Source organism: Arvicanthis niloticus, chromosome 23 (genome assembly GCF_011762505.2).
Source record: "Arvicanthis niloticus isolate mArvNil1 chromosome 23, mArvNil1.pat.X, whole genome shotgun sequence".
NCBI lineage: Eukaryota > Metazoa > Chordata > Mammalia > Rodentia > Muridae > Arvicanthis > Arvicanthis niloticus.
In genome coordinates this window covers 17,566,531-17,582,989 of record NC_133430.1, presented here as the reverse complement: position 1 = coordinate 17,582,989, position 16,459 = coordinate 17,566,531, and the positions used below count along the sequence as shown (strand labels likewise).

General features: G+C 38.5%; 1 protein-coding gene and 1 non-coding gene across 3 annotated transcripts in view; both read right to left on the bottom strand.

Annotated features, from left to right (window-relative positions):
- The window catches only part of Rps6ka5 (ribosomal protein S6 kinase A5), a 164,016-nt gene that overhangs the window by 78,056 nt on the left and 69,501 nt on the right, over nt 1-16,459 (bottom strand). The window lies entirely within an intron of this gene.
- LOC143437195 (U6 spliceosomal RNA) lies at nt 10,649-10,751 on the bottom strand. Its single transcript, XR_013106809.1, has one exon. It is a non-coding gene; the product is annotated as a U6 spliceosomal RNA (small nuclear RNA).

Genomic DNA, 16,459 nt, shown 5'->3' with positions numbered 1-16,459 from the left:
AGGCCATGCCACACTGTGAGCTAGCCTCACACCAGTCCATCACCATACTCAGATGTGCATCTTTGAGAGCCCACTCATCTTGTGGCATCTTCTTGGTTGGTGCATTATTTCAACTCATTCTACTATCGATGATTTTACTTTGGTCATTTGAGTAAGGTGGTTTTCTTTGGGTTGTCTACTACAGAAGAAAGAGAGCACACATTTCTTCTTCATAATTAACACTCACTTTTGGAAAGGTAGTTTGAAAGTATATAGGTACCCTAGCCCTCATTAAACATTTGGCTCTTTAGTTACATTTGAATAAATTCATGGTTTCTTATTTTATTCAAGAGGTCAGAATATACCACTGTTAGTTACCAAGTTCTAGATCCAGAAACATAGGACAAGACTAGATCCAGAAGAATATAGGGGAAGTCATTACAGAAACATCAGCTTAAGCCAGATGTGAGACACAACACTAACCAGGAGCAAATCAAGCCAGTGGCTCCCTGAACAAAGAAAAGAGTAGTTGAATTTAGGACAAGTTCCTGACAAAGGTCTCTATCCAGGCACTTCATACAAATAGGGACTATCCAGTCAGAATGGTTAACACCTAAGCTTAGCTGGGGATAGTTTGAGTTACCTTTAACATGTAAGAACAGTTTTTCAGGAGCTGGCCCTTGTTTGTGGCTGTGGTAGTTGGGTAACATAAAGAGACAAAGTTAACCTGGAAGTCCCAACTGCCTAAGGACAAGTAACTTCTTAGAATACTGGGAGCTGTAATTCTTGGGAAATAATAAGCCACATGATTCTTATTCCCCTAAAAAAGCGTGTTTGACATATCTGCGCCAGATGTGCTTGACCACATGTAGGCAGGAAGTAAATAGGCAGGAAACATCAGGATGGATACTTGCTCCTGATTAAACCTGATGGAAAATGCAATGAATTGTGGGTTTTGCCTTTTTAAGCCCCTGCAAAATTTGACTCATGGCCATTCCCTGGGAACCCAAGGATGGACCTGGCCAGTATTTAATTAAAGCATGCTTCGAATGTGGCTCAAACTTGTAGAACTATTTTTTTTCTTATGAATCTCAGGATTAACAGTAAGTTTGTAACTATTCTATTTTAAATTCTGGGAACATTGTTTGAGTCCAGTGTTTCAATATATAAAACTGTTGACTTTGCTGTGAAAATACAAAGTAAATATGAAACTATGAGGCTCTTTTCCAAAATCTGATCATTCTGCCCTTTTTTTTTTGTGCAGCTCTTGAATGCCTCACTGCCTTTATTTATTTATTTATTTATTTATTTATTATTCATTCATTCACTCATTGACAGGGTCTCACTATGTAGCTCTAACAGGCTAGCTTTGAACTCATAGAGAACTGCCTGCCTCTGTATCCTGAGTGCTAGGATAAAAGGGATGAGATGCAATGCCTAATCCCTTCCCTTTCCCTTTCCCCTCCCCCCTCTCTGTATGTATAAGTGAGTGTGTGTGTTTGTGTGTGTGACACGTATGCATGCACATGAGTGCAGATGCATATGGAAGCCAGAAACCTCTCAGGAACTGAATTCCAGGTGGCTGTGAGATGGTCAGCATGAGTTCTGGCAGGAACATCGGTCCTCTGCAAGAGCAGTACAGCTCCTAACTGCTGATCAATGGCCCCAGCCTGGGCGTGACGGCTCCTGCTAAAGCATGCTCCTTCTAGAATTTTGACTAAAAATTTTTGTTGTGTTTACCAAGTCCAAACATCTTGAGAGTAATTAACTTCAAACCCTCTGACCCCCAAATCAAGGGGGTCAGTATTTAATTAAAGCATGCTTCGAATGTGGCTCAAACTTGTAGAACTATTTTTTTTCTTATGAATCTCAGGATTAACAGTAAGTTTGTAACTATTCTATTTTAAATTTCCACTCAGTGTCTCTGAAATCTCCACTCAGTGTCTCTGCCTTCCAGGAATTGCTTAAGTAGTTGGGTGACTCCTCCAGTACTCACCTATTCCCTTGTTTGCAGAATTCTCCTTTCCCATAACCAACAGCCCCTCTCCTGGCCCCAAAGCACCATTTCTAACTCCTTCGCCCTGTAATGCTGTCACCTCTCAACTACATTTTGACCTCTGGGATGGCTTTGAAGGGAAATACTTAGAAAGATGAATACGGTAATTAAAAAACATACTTCTTTGATATTAGATAATAAAAAACCTACAACCTTTACCAACTGTAATCCAAATCCATTTTTAAAGCTTTATTATTACTGTGTATATGCACATCATAGCACACATATGAAGGTCAGAGGACAACTGCTGGACCTGGATGCTATATTGGCCCAAGCACTCACACAAGGTCATGTTTTGGTGAGCATTTGGTCAATCCACCCTTATATGACCAAGTTTGGCACAGCTATTCTACAATTTAACTGTAATTGCAATTGGGCTGATGGGCTTCAGCGCTTCAGAATTGTAATAGGGAACATTTTGTATGCAGTGAGTTGATTACCAAGGATGTACTGCAACCGAGGCCTTTCATCACACTTCAGATCAAATGACTCTTGGGTAAAAGTCAAGCAGATAGAAAGGGCTCTGGTGAGACGGCTATACCAAGGTGAACTGTGAAATTTAATTGTCTCAGAAGAGAGCACTGAGCCAAGTATAATGGTAAATGTTTGTCCTTCAGCGCTCAGTAGGCTGAGGCAAGAGTATCTTGAGTTCAAGGCCTGCCTACAAAACCTGCTCAAGGTGAGTTTGAGGTAGAGAGATAGAAAGTCTCATCTCAAAACAACAACAAACAAACAGCACCAGAACCAAGTACTGCAAGCCAACTGCAGCCACGACACTTGCTTCAAAATGGTCGGTGATACCACAAGTAGTCAAATCCTCACTGACCTCAGCAGTGAGGGTTCTTAGCCCTTTAACTCAAGGAAGCCTGCTTCGGCATTGGCTAGGTTGATGTACTTTCTGAGCTGGGCATAAATCACATTTCACGTTGAGGAGGCAATCAAGACTTGACCTGAGTAAGCGCGTCTGAGTGAGAACCGCTGCCAGAGTTACACATGTCCATCGGCCTGCTGGACTCCTAGCTAAGCCGGCTCGTCTGTCCTAAGTCACTGTCCTGGTAAAATTATAGATCCATCTGATTTTTTTTTTGAAAAAATTTTCATGAGTCTGTACTGACTTGCGGCACAATCTGTAAGCCTGAGTTGTTTTTGTTTGTTTGTTTTATTTAAGCCAATGCTGGTTTTAGTTTCTTATTATACGAACACTGTAGGAATAGCATGTGATTTCTTAGTTTTTGCCTCTTTATTAGTTTATACTACAATCGACAACAAAACAGAATCACAACAAACATGGACTGAGTGACCCTGTCAGCACACATTCTTGCTATCGATGCCTGCACAGAAGTAGAACCTTACTTAACTCCCTAGAATCAGGGACAGAGAAAAAGCTCCTGAAAGGAACCCAGTCCAGTGTCTGAGGCTGGCCTAAACACCTAACTTACTGTTTCTGAGAGTAGCCTAAGAATAGCAACTAGACACTGGGCACTTATTTTATACTGTTTAGGAAGGAAGTATCTGATCACCACAACATTATAAAATAGATACTATTAAAGTAATATTAGAATCTTAGAGAAAATACAGTAATTGTCAGAGGTAAGTTAAACAAACTGCTCAGAGTTATCCTCTGTTCCCATACCATATGCTGCCTGGGAAATTCCCTTTCCCCTTCTCTGCCCTGCTGCTGCTTCTCTTCTTAGAATGTTGGCCCGGCTAATTATTCTCACCCAAGCTACCTGACATCAACTATTCTACTTTGCAATACTTAAATGATTTAGGGTCATATAATGCTCATATTTTGGCCATATAACTTCACTATCTTATGTAACTTTAATTTTTTAGAGCCCTATTTTTATATGATGGTATTTAATATTTAATCTCCCTTCTAGCCCACTCCCCACCAGAGGTACTGGAAAAGAAAGAATATGGGGAAGTGGACCTGCTTAGAAACAGTTCTTTGGAGCAAATCCCGTTTGTGTTGTCAGGAAATCAGCAGTTCAGTTCACAGGGATATACCAGCAATCCAGTTCGGTAGAGTCAGGATAGCAAACATGAATCAGCAGCGGTAGCAAGACCTAGCAGAGACAGCCAGGTCTCAGCCAAATCAGCAAAAATCAGTAGGAGGGACCATGGCCAACGCCAGGAACACCAAGTTCTCTGCTGTGCTTCTCTCAGCAAGCAACGATCAGCTAAGACTTAAGACCTTCAAGTGTTGCACAGCTAGCTCTACTGGCAAGCCTCAGCGAGCCTCTCTCACAGCCGCTGAGTACTATTTATGCTCCCTCCAGACATCATGTGTACTCCATGGGTCTTGCCTCAACACCTGTCTTGCCTCAGCACGTGAGTCTGTCTCAGCTGACATCACTCTGTCAATCAGCCCTAGTCCACGAAAGCAGCAAGAAGGCACAACACATCACCAGAAGTTTTTTGGGATGTTTCTCTCTATGGAGTCCTGACAAACCCAGCTCAACTATGCAATGTAAAGCAGACCAATACATGTGTGTTGTTAGCAAACAATCCTTCATCACGTATCCTTTCACGTGCTTGCTTTAGCAGAACACTCTTTCACCTGTGTCTGCTTCAGCAAAACGTTCTTCCACATGTTTGCCCCAGCAAAACACCATCTGACACAACTGGCTTTCCAAAGAACCCTCAAATTTCCACTTCAATCTTATGTGCTTGTCCCAGTTAAATTTTTGAAAGCTTACCTAGAGTCAAAGAACCCCAAAGTAGACATTCTATGGGGATTTTATGTAGGATTAAAAAAAATATAGTAAACACTCAGTGTAAATCCTTTTTATGGAGTCTTGGCTGGCCTGGTACTTACTGTGTAGCTCAGGGTATTCTTGAATTCCTAACAACCATCCTAACTCAGCTCCCCAAGTGCTATGATTATAGGTGTGTGTGTGCCATCGTCCTCTGCTTAATTTTTTCTCCTAAGGCTGTGCTAAAGTACAATAATCAGTGGTAGATTTTTAGGGTAGAAAATTTAAAGGCAGCAATTTGTGTCTTAGACTAGTGAAAACAGAGCTGTATGTTCTTGGAGAAAGAAACAAATAGGACTTGGCTTTGCCTGCAAGAATGTTTACAGACTTGCAAACCTCTTTACTTGTCCTGAAATATTATCATTTTAATCCATCTAACTGTTCAAACAGATAGATGAGAAATGGGTAACAGAGATCTACATTCAAAGCTCTTACCAGGGACTATAACCTCAGATTGTTTACAACCAAGAATCATTGAATGTCCTGTTTTGAGAAATATTCTATAGTATATTATACAAATATAATATATATATATATATATATATATATATATATATATATATATATATATCTTGATACACTATTAATAGCTTTGGACAAAGTCCAATCAGCAGGAGGCTACAAACATGGGAAGCATGGTTTTAGAAAGCTTGCATCCTGTTTTCAGGTGCACAGTATGAGGCCTGCTGGGTGCTCTCAAACGGTTTCTGCCTTTAGTCTAAGAAAATGAGAGAACAGTTACTCCACACAATGCCCCTAAAGGAGGAACTGCTGAAGCTTCTCTAGGATACAGGGTCCCAACTATGGCCTTAGACAAACAGAATGAAACAAGCAAACAAAAACAAAACAAACACAAGGAAGTAGGCCTCAGACTCGTAAATGACCTCGGGCTAGGACAGGGAAGTAGGCTCAGATACTTTGGTCAACCAGACAAGCCTTTAGAAACAGTGATCACGGGAGTGTTCACGTAACTGGGTTTAATGCCTTGCTTTTTCTTTCACTATTTGTTTCTTGCATTTGCTTGTTCCTCAACTATTTGTATCTATTGTATTGCTAGACCCTCAACCTAGAACTGACCTTATTACATGCATGTAATCAAAATGGTATAAAAGCATAAAGGAAGAGGGGGTATAGGATAGGGGGTTCTAGGGAGGGGAAATGAGGAAAGGGGATGACATCTGTACTGTAAATAAAATATCCAATAAAAAAAGAGTTAATATTTAGTAATTAAAATTGAGATAAAAGAACTTGCATTTGCCACTATCAGAGTCACAAAATAGATGAGATTATCGGATTATCGGGCAAACCACAGAAATTAAAATTGGGGAACCTTGTGAATTTCTGAGGTTCAATAAATTCTGAACCTGTGAAAAGACAAAAAAAAAAAAACCAAAAAAAAAACAAAAAACAAAAAAAAAACCAACCAACCAAAAACCCAAAAAACAAAAACAACAACAAAAACCAACCAAGCTCAGCTTGCTACAACGTCAAACTTACCAAAACTGTCTAACAGTACAAAGAAACCCCATAGATCCATCATGAAAATCCAACATGCCTACATTTACTCATTTGCTGTAGAATTCTCTTCTCTGAACCAGTTGACAACACTCTTCTTTATTCCTATTTCCAGAGACACTGTCTCACATAACCACACCATGAAAATATCATTAGTTTATCTAGACTTCCTGCTCAAATTGTGTCATTTACCTAGTATTCTTAGTAATGACTTTATTCCACTCTAAAATCCAGCTGAAGATCACACAACACATTAGAAATTACATAACACATGTGTGGACGCTTCCACCTTTCTTTTCTTATTCTTGACATCTTTGAAGAGAATATATCCTGGGTGTGAACCAATCTTCCATGTGGGTTTTATACGATTTTTTGTCAAGATCATATGAAAGTAATAAACTCCTAAAACAAATACCAACGGATGATGCTATCTTCCTAGACCACATGGGAAATATAGATTAGTTTTCCCAACACTATAGTAATTTTGATTATTAATTTAGAGTCACTGAAGTGTTGATTGTCAAGTTTCTCCACTGCAAAGTTATGTTTTTCCTTGTAATCAACTGGCAAACTATGAAGAAAAGAACTGAGATTATGCAAAAATATCCTGCTTCTCACTAAACTAACACCTACTCATTTCAGTGTGGAGTGATGATTTTATAACTCCCTTTTCCCTCTCTGTCAGTATTATTCCACAAGGGAGAGCTTTTGCTTCTGCCCCCATTACACTTTCTTCTTTATACCACAACAAGATGTTCTAGTTCCATCTTGTACTTTTCTCAACTTTATTTTGATAGTTACACTGATGGATCGCTATCTGCCAGGGATGGCACCAAGCACTTTATAAACATCACATCATTACTTCAAACAACTCAGAAAAAGGGGGATGGCTGAGGGCACCTGGCACTTCCTGTTAGGAAATGCTGAAACTGTTTCAAACAGACAAATTTTAAACAGGAAATGCGTGTTTACAAAGGAGTAGGTGAATACTTTAGCTTAGTTACAGTGCAGGCAGCTGAGCAGAATAATAGAAAATTGAGTAGGAGAGGGGACAGGATGGTCACATAGTCTGAAAACCTGACTATGGAGTTAAGAGTATGTCATGGTTAATCTTGATTGCCAGTTTGACTGAACTGAAATTGCACTCAAGTATCCCTCCGGGTATGTCTATGCAGGCATTTCCAAAGAGAAATAGATCCTGAGGAATCTAACTATTACAGTTTAACAATCAATTGGTGAATTCAAAATCCAAATAAACTGTTGAAATATGGTGCAGGGTGGGGCCTGATTAGAGGAAATGTGTTGCTGTGGTCAGGTCTTTGTCAGGTACATCTTAGCTGTGGCCCCTTCCTGTTACTGTTCTCTGTTTCCTGGATGGTATAAGTGAAGAGTATTTTTTTTACCATGCCCTTCCACCATAATGTTAAGTCTTGCTACAAGCCAAGACACAATGGAGTTAGCAAACTGTGGGTAAAATTATGAGCCAAAATAAATCTTTCCTCTTTTTGAATTCAGTTACTTGTCACAGAGACAAAAAAAAAAACTATTTAACATGCATTATACTGCTTTAAATGAAAGTGAGTGAGCTCCTTTAAGCAATGGAGTGACCCAAGTGTGGTGGCATGGTAAGAAGACTTATTAAGTAGGAAGAAGGGTAAACTGGGAAAGATAAAGAAAAGTAACAAAAATAGACATTGCAGTTGTTTGTAACAATGTTACTAAAATAAATGTGCTTCTCCTGAATAACAGAGGAGCTGGACACACAGATACCACATTGTTTCTTTAAAGGTTAGTGAAAACTGCCTGTTTGACATAATCTACTTGGGAGATGAGCCCCCAGATATGCCTATGGGGAATTATATTGATTATGCTGATATGGGAAGACACACCCACTGTGGGTGGCACATTTATTCCATTCAGCTCAAGTCACCTCATCTGTATCACAAAGATGATACACCAATCCCCTAAGGCCTGCTTGCAAAGACTTATGAATTGCTAACTAAAAAATACCCCAAGTGGTGCCTGGTGGCAAGTAAATACTAAAGCAATCAGAAAGTGGCTGTAAAAACAGTTGCCACATTCCTATCAAACCCTCAATCCTTTGTGATTCTGGAAGAAGAAATCTAAAATTCTGTAGCCCACAGACAACCTGCATTTGAATTGGCATTCTCATTCTTAACAATATTTTGAGTAAGAAATTTTCTCAAGATATACTTTAACTAGCTGGGCAGGTATTATTTGGTAGATCAGATACCTAGAACTACATTGCCGAGTCACAAGATATTTACATATTAATTTAGTAAATACTGCCAGTTTTTATTAAGTTCTTTCTCAAAAAAAAAAAAAAAAAAAAAAGCAGAAGCTGTGGTTGGTAAGATGATCAGTGGCTAAGAGTACACCACCGTGTTCTTGCCAAGGACCCAGTTCAGTTCCCAGCTCCCACACTGGGCATCAGAGGTTCATTCGGCTCCAGAGGTTCTGAATCCCTCTCTCAACATTTTGGACACTGCATCCACATGCACACAATCACACACATATTTACATAATTAAAAATAAAATACTTTTTCTTAAAGCTAGAAGTCATTTATGTCCAACAGTGTGTCCAACAAAACAAAACCAAACCCCTATAACTCTTAAAGTGTCTTAATTTCTTTTCCTATTGCTATGATAAAATACTTTAATAAATGTAACTTTAAAGATAAATGGTATACTCTGGTTCATAGTTCAAAGGTACATACAGTCTGTGGTGGGGAAGCCGAGGTGTCAGAACTTGAAGCACCTGATCACATCCCATCCAATCAGGAAGCAGAGGACAAACACATGCCGCTGCTCAGCTCACTTTCTACATTTATATAGCAGTTAGGAGTCCATGCATGGAAGGGTGCCACCCACAGTGGGTGTGTCTTCCCTATCAGCATAATCAATATAATTCCCTACAGGCATATCTGGGGGCTCATCTCCCAAGTAGATTATGTCAAACAGGCAATTTACACCAACCATCACAGTCAACATCCTTATTCACTGTCAATCTAGAAAGCAAGATACAGATAATTTTAAGTAAATTTAAGTTTGTAGGAACTGGATCTGATTTACTTTCAGTGAAGTCAGCTAAGCCATTGCAGGTGAACAGAAAAACAGTAATGAAGCTTTAGGTCTAAGAGATTCTATGCAGGCTCCCAGAAGGTAAATCTTTTAAGATTCTTATCCAGAGATAAACTACAGTAACAATCAATCTGGTATGATTGTTATAATATTGGCAAGAAAGAATGCCATGGGGCAACACACTACCTTCCGGTTGGATTTAGGCCTGCCCCACAGGACAGAACTCTTGTCCAGGACTGTAAGCCCAGCCATGAACCCAATGTATGGATGCCATAGATCCAAGGGGAGAACTTACTATTTTGCTAAACAGACACAGTAAAAACCGCCTTCTATAGACTTATCTCTGTAGTCACAGACTAGTGCAGCCCTCAGCAGAGGATTCACAACTGGTTAAAGGGCAGACAATAAGTGACTACAGAGTGCTCAGCTGTTAAAAGGATATGCATAGCACATATATGCATACCCTCAATATTAAAGGAACATCATGGAAGAAGGGACAAAAGAATTTAAGAGCCATATTGGGGAAAGCTGATGTAAAACATCTTCTGACTAGGACATGCCTTCTATATAAACTCACTGCAGCTGTGGTTCCCTGTACAAGATAGGATCATCAAACTTTCATCACAGAAGGGGGAGAGCTTATGAAGCCTCACACCTCCCTGAGGGATTACGAGGTTAACAGTGGCTGGAGGAAGGAGTGTCACTCTTTGGTGGCATAAAGCTGCCTTGTAGGTAAACTAGCCATGCTCATGCAAAGTCCTGTTTAAGTACAGTGGGTAACATGCATAAGGAGACATGAATGTAGGAAGGAGGCTTACTGGGAAGAAGAAAGGATTCAGTGAAGAAGCTGGGGGATAAAAAGGTGATGGGGGAGGGGTGAGAGTAACTAAAATTCAGTATATATGCCTTTCAAACTGTCAACATCAACAACAAAACCCTTTAAAACAAGTAAGTAACCACAGTCTATAGAGTTATTCTGAAGAACAGATAATATAGATCAAACTTTTCAAGGATTTATTAAGCAGAACATCCACTGCAAATAAAGTCTCTTGCTATGAATAAAAACCATAATATTTTCATTAGATTAAAATGATACTTGATTTCAATCAAAATTACCATCTTCTAAGCATAGACCATTTAACTACTTGGTGTATTTCAAAACAAAAAAGGTTAGATTCTGCTGTATTCGTAACAACTTTTTCTCTGGCACTTTTTTTTTTTTTTTTTTTTTTTTTTTGTAAATATGTAACACTTCATGAATTGCCTGTCCTCCTTGCACATGAGCCATGCTAATCTTTGTATTCTCCCAATTTTAATGTGTGTGCTGCTGAAGCGAGTACTCTCCTGGCACTCTTAGTATCCCTGACAAGAAGTCCTTGTATTGGAGCAAAGTGGGTAGCCCCCTCTTTTGAAAGGGAGCAGACATCTTTCTTTGGTAGAGCACATTTACAGGTTTTTATGACCTCTGTACACACTACCTAATGTTAAACCCAGAAAATTCCTCCACATTCTCAAGTTCATTTGTTTTTATTACACGTGGAGGAGAGAAATAGGACAAGGTGTTCCAGTGCAGTTTCCACCGAGGATGCAGTGCAAGAGCCACAGGTGGAGCTCGAGAGCTGCTTCAGGGCCGGCTTGCTCACTTGCTCGCAGTTCCACAAGCCTACTTGTGGGAGGTCAAGCAGCAGAGCTGACAGGCAAACTACAACCTCCTGCTTTCAAGGAAAGCCTCTCTTCTGCTTTCAGTCTCCAATCACACACGCTATCCTTTCTGTTTCTAGTTTTGTATGCTCACTCTTCACAAGATAACACCTTACAGCTCATCAAAACCACCACAGGAAGCCTTCTCTTGTGAATCAGTTGTATTTACCCAAAAGAAGGAATGTCTGGCAGCAGTTCCTGTCTGTTCTGTGACACCAGCTACTACAATGCACAATGAACCATTGTTACCATCTCATCAAACATCATCACCTTTGCAATTTCTGAGATGAAACTAGGACTCAAATGTGAACTTCAATGTCTTAACCGTCTAACTCCTATTGAAAGGATGACACATCAGGACAGAACTGTCTAAAAGACTGAGGTAGCATTTGTTTAAAATGTTTTAAATACACGTGTAATTTGCTTCTTTTATGTCTGATGAATCCCACTGATTAACTTGACTGATTATTAAAGTCAGAGATCAGCCGGTGTGTTGGAAAATTACCATTTTCAGAGACTACTAAAAGAAAAAACTGTTTTGCAGTTAGTTTTCACATGGTGTTTCAACTTCTGTTGAAATAATATGAGCTCCAAAACAAGAAAATAGATGAAACATTTTTTAAATATTTTTTTGCATATGAACACAGGTAGAAATAAATTTATTAAAAAGTTAAGCTATCCATATTATAAAATTTGGAAAAGTTGCAAGAAATACTAAAGGGGGAAACTCCATTAAATGTATATGTCATATAGTTAAGATAAAACAAAGGAACCTAAGAAGCTATTAATGCTATAGAACAACATTTTAAACAAAAATGTAACTTAATTGGACTGGAGACATGACTCAGTCAGTAAATGGCTTGCTCTGTAAGCTTGAAGACTTGAGTTTAATCTCCAGAACCCACGAAAAAAGTCAGATATGGAGGCACACAACTGTAATCCTAGAGCTGGGGAATTCAAAACAAGAGAATCCATATGGACCCTATTAAATCCCCAAGCTAGCTTAACTGATGAGATCCAGGTACAAAGAAGGACTCTGTCTCAAAAAATAAGGTAGAGAAAGATTGTAGATTAACAATCTCTGACTTCCACATGTGCATATGTGTATACACACATACATACACACACACACACACACACACACACACCTTTCAACAGATGGGTTTAGAGCAAAGGACAGCAAATAATAGCTCAGAGGGCAAATCTAGTCCACTACCAATTTATAATTAAGAGCTTGCTGGAACTGTACTATATTTGTTTACTACAATCTATGGTCAAAAAGACTCAAAAGCCTGCAACGCTTAAAATAGTTACCATCTGGCCCTATACTGGTCATAAAAAGTACTGCCTACTGATTTAGAGAATGGAAGATAGAATATAAACAAATGAGAGATAATTATAATTAAAGCTTATTGTGGGAAGCAATCATACATGCTCAGTTCTGTTAGAAAATGCTAGTCTATTCCATAACTGGCTACTAAAAACAAATGTCACAGATAGCATCTGGTAAGATTACTACTATCGTCATAATTATCTTATTTGGAGAAGCCTGTGCCAACCAAGCAAATTTTATCCCCCTGGAATAAGCCCTGTCAAACATTCTGCAGTGAGCCAGATGATACCCTAGACTTGAATCTCTAAAACATCCTTGAAAACATTATGGCTGGCTATAAATCTTCTTGAGTTAAACATCAGGAAAATAAAAAAAGAAACATCACAGAAACCGAACAACATGTCCTGGGGCAGGTTGAAAAGGAACAAGGTAATAAGATTTCAAGATATAAAATTAATGCAGAAGAGTGAAATCCATCAGCTGTAAGATACATGTTCACAATAACAACAGATGATGGTACAGTCAATATTAATCAAGACACAGGTAGAAAGATAATGTTAAAACATTCTTGACAATCTCAGATGCAGATTCCTACAGACAAAAATACCATCTTCTTGAACAGGACTAACTAGTATCATCAAAATTTCAGTTTGCTCAAAGTTAAAATTTTAATTTAAAGACATCCCAGTAAAACTACTATTAAGTTTTTTCCCCCCTAGAACAAGACACTTTGATTATAAGGCTTATGTTAAAAAATAACAGAAAGAGTCCTTCATAAAGTTCTGAATATCATCAATAAAAAACAAGGGTTGTTGGAGAACTGGCATTACTGACTCCTAGAATATACTGTAATGCCTTGATAAAGGTATCACAATACAGTGCTTGGGCATTATCTAATAAGACAAACAGACCAGAAAGTCAAGAAATACATCCAGACACATACAGATGAGAAAAAGGCCAGACCTCAAGTCAGGGTAGACAATGAACTTTCTCTCTCAATAATGCAGAAAAACTGAGTGGCCATCTAAAAAGCTAGATCCTTATTTCTTGTCATACTCAACAAACAAAAATTCTACTTGGATCAAAGTTCTCCAAATAAAAACTAGACCCATGTAAATACTAAAGAAAAAAAAAAAACAACAAATTCCTTTTAATCTTAAGAGAACAGAGGGTCTTTCAATTATGATTAAAAATTGAGGCCATAAGATAATTTTAAAAATAAATTTTACTATATACAAGATTCAATTTGCTTGATAAAAGCATTGTAAACAAAATTAGGAAATGAAAAATGTGCTAATACTTGTCACAAATGACTAATCTTTCTAAGAGATCCTAGAAATTAAGAAGAAAAAAAATGAGCAAAGAGTACAAATAAATAATTTTCAGAACCATAAAACTACTCTTCAAGAATATATGAAGATGCCACCAGCCCCAGGACAAGCAAGTAATTAGAAAGTTGACCCTACAATGACACACCGCTCCTCGTTTAAGAGATGCACAGATATCCAGAAACTTGGTGATATACTCTGTATAGAAATGCATACTCTCATACAATGGAATGGTATGTGACACAATCACAGATGGTTAGAATACAGACTCTTCCAATATGGCTTTTCTAGAAAAGTTGAAAACCATGTATGTGCAAGTTAAACCCAGAAGCATCAACATAAGACTGCAAACAACAACTAACAGATCCAGCCTTAGGAAACTGCACGTGTACACGATGGAGCGGATGGAGTACTATTCGGAAATTTAAAAGAGCAAGAAAAATCTTTATGAATTGATATAAAGTTTACATAACTTTTTTTGCTGTACGAATCATCTGTTTTAGTATGTTGAAATCATATACTGTCAAAACACCACACAGAACATATTCACTTTTAAGGGAAAAATATAAGATTATAATGAAGAAATCATGCAGTCATCCACTAATCCGACTGTAGCATTCTGAATTAGGAACGACCAGATAATAGATTTCTCCTAATGTTTTATAATATAAAATATACAGCATTTCCTACAATACAGTCCAACTCCAACTGTCTAACTTCAATCTATCTAGCCTTTATATCTAACTTCCCAAATTCAACAGAAGTAAGAATAAACTTAAAGACACAGGCAAAGAAGTTTTCCTGGATTGGTCAAACCATTTTTAATTTGTTACATCTGAGCACATATTTGTTTGGTAGATGCCCACAAACTCTTTGCAGTTCTCCTTGAGTAAGATATAAATCTAGGCTGATCATGTGTTCATAGAAAGGCTGCCTGGGTTCGTGGATGAGCTGTGCAGTCTCCACCAGTCTTCATGTGCTGCTCTCTGCCAGGATAAAGACGCTGAACTGCTGTCCTAAAGGATAGAAAGGAGCCCTGGGGAGAAACAAGGTGGCCAACCAACAATAACACCAAGTCTCAGGTATGAAACTGTGTCTACCATGGATCTTCTGACTCAGCTAGCTCTTCTAATACATACCATGTAAATGAGTGTAGCCGAAGCAGTAGAGAAATGCTCTTCCCAGCTCCCTAGAATTATAAGAATTCTAAACACACTAGCCTAAAAAATTCTAAATCATTGTTTAGATAATCCATTCAAGATGGTTTGACAGCTGCAGATAAATTCAACAACCGAGTATTGAACAAAATAAAAATATGTTAGGAAATGTCTTAGTCCCTGTTCTATTGCTATGAAGAGACATCATATCTAAAGCAACTCTTATGTTTTAAAAAAGCATCGAATTGGGGACTAGCTTATAGTTTCAGAGATTGAGTCCATTATTATGGTGGGGAGTATAGCATCATGCAGGCCAGAGCAATAACTGAATGCTACATCCTGATCCAGGGACAGGGACAGAGAGACAGAGAGACTGAGAGACTGATTGACTCTGGGTCTGGCTTTGGCTTTTGAAACCTCAAAGCCTACCCCCCAGTGACACACTTCCTACAACAAGGGCACACCTACTTGAACAAGACCACATGGATTAATCTGTTCCAAATACTGCAACTCCCTGATGACTAAGCACTCAAATGTATGAGCCTATGGAGGCCATTCTTATTCAGACCACCACAGAAAAGGCAGACACCATTAAGTAACTAACTAAATAACTACATAAAATACACAAGCTACTCATTTTGACAACCATACATATATTTTAAAGATTTATTAGGCTGTTCTATGTCTTAACAAAAGGATGTATATGGTTTCTTTACTTATGAAAGTGCTCTGTCCTGATAAAACCACTTAAATTGACATACTAAGTGGGAAATGCATCAAATGTACCTAATATACTGAATGGTCTAGCTTAGCAATACAGTGCACCAGAGCTTTACATGTTTGTCCCCTGTGACTGCATTATGGCTCAATGACACTGCCCACCTCACAAGAGAAGACGGTGTCAAATATTGCTAGCCTGGTTGGGGGTTGGGGGAGGACCAACGTTCAGAATCTGAGGAACAATTACTACTGAATACATCCTACTCTTTCACCATCCTAAAACTGAAGAGCAAGAAGGCAAACTTTCAGTTAAGAACTGTGCAGAGTAAGGTAGTAAAGCGCCTGCTATACAGTGTGTATGTGCGTGAGATACCGTTTCAGAACAGCAGTTTTTAAATGTGGCAGTCTCTATTTGTTTTAAACATCTATGGAATTTTCTTAAAAGACAAAGATGTCAGCTGGGACCTTAAAGAGTTAGAAGTGTAAAGTCTTGCTATAACCTTACAGAAACACTGGATAAAGTCAGTAATCAATAAAATAAAAAACTACTAGGGATTTTAATGGTCTGACTGAGGATATCCAAAATTCTTATTTTGAAGCCCTAACCCAAGTAACTGAGAATGGGTATATTTAGAGTTTAAATGAGATCATTAACTCAGTATTGTTACAGGAACAGGACTTATATTAAAAAAAGGGGGGGGGCATCAGGGCTACACATACACAGAGGAAGGACCATATAAAATTATGAGGCAAAAAGAGGAAAGTCATCTATAAGCTTCAGAGGACATCAACCCTGCCAACACCTGAAC